Here is a 4,790-nt window from a genome sequence, read left to right as displayed (position 1 = left end):
TGATAATTGGAGTGGGCTAGTTCCTTTGTCTCCTTTTACTATTTTCTCTTAAATTTTTGCTCTCTCCTTTAAAGAGGGCTAATATCTCTTCCCTATATATTTTAAGTCAGAAGCACGTTTAGGGAGTATATTTAATTCAATTTAGCCAATGTTTATAGAGCACCTCTTCATTCAAGGGAGGAGCTAGACTTTACAGGGGAATGAGATGTTTACAAATTATAGGAAATATATTTGTAGGATACAGCTTGCTTCGACATATGTGCTGAAAAAAATACGTACTGAGTTTGAAGTAGATGAAAGCATCTCCCATTTCTTTTTGTCAGGATCAATTATTAGTTCAGTTCTCCACTTGTTATTTTCTTTGGGTCCCAGAGAGCTTGTGAAAGTTACTCAAGAACTATCAGGCTGGAGTGTTGGCACATTTTCTGGTGATTGTAACAAGGTTTGGTCCTGGGTGGAAGAGTGAGGTTCTGAAGTCTATCTGGCTGTCTGCCATCACTTTTGCTTATCTTTCCTAGTGGCATCCCTTTTATTTCCTTTTCTGTATCTTCAGGGGTCCAAATTCTTTAAAATGCTCTGAATTAGTGGTTCTTGACCCTGACTGCAAGGAGCATTGAAGAAATATTGATGTCTGGACCTCACGCTTAAACCAATGAAAAGCACTGCATTGATTGTGTTGAGGAGCTAGGGTTGAGACTACAAATAGCCAACTCTGTCGATAGGACAAAAAAATCACTACGTTAAAAGCATACCTTTTAGGTCATGACATGATTGCAGAAATATCACAGTGTGAAAGAGAATGTGGTTTTCAGTACTACATTGGCAGAAAACAAAAACTTTACCTGTAATTTTTTGAGGACCATTTGCATTGTGAAAGAGTTCTTGTTAAACCAACATATTGCAAATACTGTATTTTTTTTTTTTTTGTCCTCTGAGGCATTTTATTTGTATTACATCCCTAGAAAAAGAATCCAAGTGTTTTCCCTATTGTGTTTTGTCTTGCTTCTTTATGGTCCATATGCCAGCTCAGGTTTTCAGTACAATGAAGCCAAATTGATGGGGTGGGAGCAGGTTATTCTGCCATTTTTCTAGATCTTTGAGTCTCATATCAAATCTGAGGCTGATCACTCCACACTTATTTATTCTGCCTGTATGTTCACAACAATTTTCCCAACCCTGTGATCACCGATGATTTAAAATTCACCAATGTAACCATGCTTCATCCTCACAATTAGAAACCTGATGAAGACTTTGGAGCACAGCCTTATAAGCACCTGATGTTTACCTCTCTTTTCAGCATTGCTGATACTCTTGAGAGTATCACCCAGCACATTCATGCACACCATTATGGCAGCATGGAAAGATGGAAGAAAGAGGCAAATACTATATTTTAAATGATAAACTTTCAAATTTGATTCTAGGCTAGGGAAGGGTTTTTCAGTCTTGGCACTATTGACATTTTGGACTGGACAGTTCTTTGTTGTGGGGGTTGTTCTGTGCATTGTAGAATGTTTAGTAGTATCTGGTCTCTATTCACTAGATGCCAAGAGTAATCTTCCTTTTACATATGACCCCAAAATGTCTCCAGACGTTGCCAAGTTGAGAACCATTAGGCTAGTGAGGTAGCTATTTTGGTAGTAGCAGCTTGTCTCAGTTAGTGCTCAGTTGCAGAGAACAGACCCCACTTTAGCTGGCTTAAGCTTAAATGTATTAATGACAGGGTATTCAATGGTCTACAGAACTGGTGTGTGGGTAGAAGAAATAGAATCTAGGCTGGTGAGCTTCCAGAAACAAATCCTGAGGCCACATCACAACTGAATCATCATAGAAACTGCTATACTTGTCCTGATCTGGATGCTGCCTGTCAAAGGGAGAAGCTGTGGTCAGGAAACCACTTCTGCTAAACTGGGGAGTTGATACTCCATCTGCAGCAGCAGAACGATACCTCATGTCCAGTCTCTCCTTGTTTTACAGGGTCTGAATTCCCATTCCTAAAGTGAATCTAATAATGGAGTCTATATCATATCTAGAACCCTAGTTACAAGAAAGTGTGAAAAAAGGCAGTTTTGTTTATTAGCCTCTGTAATATATAGGAAGGCACTGCAGAAGGAGGTTGGAACAGATGTTAAATGAGCTTATTTTTAGTATTTTCCACAGGGTTCTTCCCAGAACTTAACTCACACCAGGCAGTAGCCAGCTATTCTAGATAATTGGGGTTGGTCCAAGGGTCTTCTTCACTCCCTTTACATTTTTGGCATTTGTATTTATAATTTCCTTTCTTTTATCAATTCTCCTTCCTATTTTCTCTTTGATTACCATCAATTTCATATATATTCCTTTTCTCTGACCCTAACTATAGGTTTTCTGAGAACTTGAAGAGTGTGTATTCATGCTTGACTTTGTTGATAGATATGGCATGTAACTGGAGAAGGCAATGGCACCCCACTCCAGTACTCTTGCCTGGAAAATCCAATGGACGGAGGAGCCTGGTGGGCTACAGTCCCTGGGGTCGTGAAGAGTTGGACACGACTGAGAGACTTCACTTTCACTTTTCACTTTCATGCATTGGAGAAGGAAATGGCAACCCACTCCAGTGTTATTGCCTGGAGAATCCCAGGGACGGAGGAGCCTGGTGGGCTGCCAGACCCCTGATGGTGTCGCACAGAGTCGGACCTGACTGAAGCGACTTAGCAGCAGCAGCAGCATGGCATGTAACGTCTTTGTTGATGAGATATGAGCTAAGGCCTAGGATGTTCAGTTAATACCATGTGTGTCTCCAGTTCATGGAAGACACTGTGAGAACAGATATTTTGGTGCAGAGGTTTGCATCTTTAAATTGTGTTCTCTCCATCTAGAAGAATAAAACACCAATTAATGTGAACAATCACATTGTCTGATTTGAAATAAACATTGATAAGTAGCCTTAAGTACAAGCAGGTAAAAAATCAAGTGATGCTTTCTGCTTCTAGGTTGTAATCTTTTAATTTTAGAAAATGTGACTCCTTATGGCTGGGCATAATAAGTGATTACTTACCTGGTACAATATGTTTTTCTTCTAGTTTGTTGCTAAGGTCTCCTAACTATTAATTTAGTTAGAGCTATGAGGACTTTAACCCTAAGTTAAAATTCAGACAATAGCCATGGGAGAGGTAAAAACATCATAAGCCATTTAGTCTTTCATGTGGTCATTTACTTATTTAGTGTATAGGACAAACATTAAGTTTGAAATTCAAATAAATGGTAAGTAATTTTAATATAAATATGTCCCAAATGTTGGATGAGACATGGTTGCACTAAAAAATAATTATTGTTTATGTGAAATTCAAATTTACCTGGATGCCCTGTATTTTTCCCCTTGTGTTTTTATTTTCTAAGTTTGGTATAAATGAATTGATCAAGTTATTTCTTGCAAATACATTTCCTGAGATGGCCAGAGGATGAAGAAAACATAAGGGTAATGGACTCCTGAGAGGACTAAAGATGAGAACGTCGGGCTCTGTACAAAAAGGAAGAAGGACAACTAAAAACAAACAGGCACTAAACTGATCCTGGTTAAACTGACCATTCCTTAGGCATACAAATAAAGCCCTGATGTGAAGATAAAACTCTCTTCCTTCCCTGTAAGTGTAGCCACTTTCCTAAAGCACTTGGATCTGGTCCCAGTGCAGCATTCCCTTGCCCAGGCTGGACAAGCCAAGCTTCGAGGTAAGTGGAAGAGATGAGCAGCGCAGGCACTGGATACCTTGGAGCCTTGTAATCTTGCTTGCACAACCTCCAGATTGCATGGTTCTTGGCTTCAGTGCAGCTGGGCACAATTTCAATGCACATCTATGGAGACCATGTCACAACAACAAAACAAACCAATGTAGCTGCTAGTTGCATTAATAGCTTGAAAAAACAAGTCAACAGACTTGAAGACTGCTCTGGGAGTCCCTCCCTGGGAGTCAGCCTTTGGCAGAAAGGGAGTTACTGTGCCTCCTTCTTGACATTTTTCAGCTAAGATTATTCTATATAATCTTCACCTTGTCCCTTTCAAAGAGTGTTTGTTTGTTTGTTTTGACAGAGCCCTTATTTGCTTTATTGTTGATCAGCATTAGATCTTCCTGAGGAGCTGAATGTCCTTGACTGCATGCAAGTGCCTTGTCCTAAGAGATGGCTTCCCTGCTGTAGATTTCACACTCATAAATAGTATATTCTTTCTTAAGCTCTTACACTGCTGTTGGTCAAAAATACAGTGAACCAAATTTTCACCATCTTCTGATACTTCAGTTACTGCCTTCTTGTAGACTGGTAGGAAGAGTTTACACACCTTGCAGCAATATCGCATAAAAGAATTCTGAAGATCTGTTGGAGACATCTTGCTCCTTATAGAGAGTACCCTAGTACATGGAAACCAAGGCTGGTAGAACTTTCTCCATTACTGAACTAAGAGCAAATTGGCTTCTTAATGTTAGTGGGTCTAGCCTAAGAGTATATGTAAATTGGAGTCTTGCCAATATCAGGAACCTCCTGTGTTCATATATATATTTTTATTTCTGATTTTTATGAAAGGTTTATGTGCTGCTAACATTAGGATATGTGGCTGAACACATTGTTAGGAAGCTGGTAAAGAGAAGGAATATTAAACATTTTGAAAGGAATCTTAGCTGTTCAATGTGATTTCTTAAAAAAAAAAAAAACAGATGTAACGTATGCTTTATTTTGCACCTTACATCTTGAATCTTTTCTTCTGATTTGCACATAGCCTTGGCTGATTGCATTTTTTACCTCAAAAAATTGAGTTCCCTCAC

At 39.1% G+C, this 4,790-nt stretch overlaps 1 pseudogene; it reads right to left on the bottom strand.

Moving 5' to 3' along the window:
• Positions 1-958: 958 nt before the first annotated feature.
• On the bottom strand, positions 959-1,349 carry LOC122703609 (annotated as a pseudogene).
• Positions 1,350-4,790: the final 3,441 nt, after the last annotated feature.

Source organism: Cervus elaphus, chromosome 11, assembly GCF_910594005.1.
Source record: "Cervus elaphus chromosome 11, mCerEla1.1, whole genome shotgun sequence".
In the NCBI taxonomy this organism is placed as follows: Eukaryota; Metazoa; Chordata; class Mammalia; order Artiodactyla; family Cervidae; genus Cervus; species Cervus elaphus.
The sequence above is the reverse complement of the archived record's forward strand: the minus strand, read 5'-3'. Positions and strand labels throughout refer to the sequence as shown.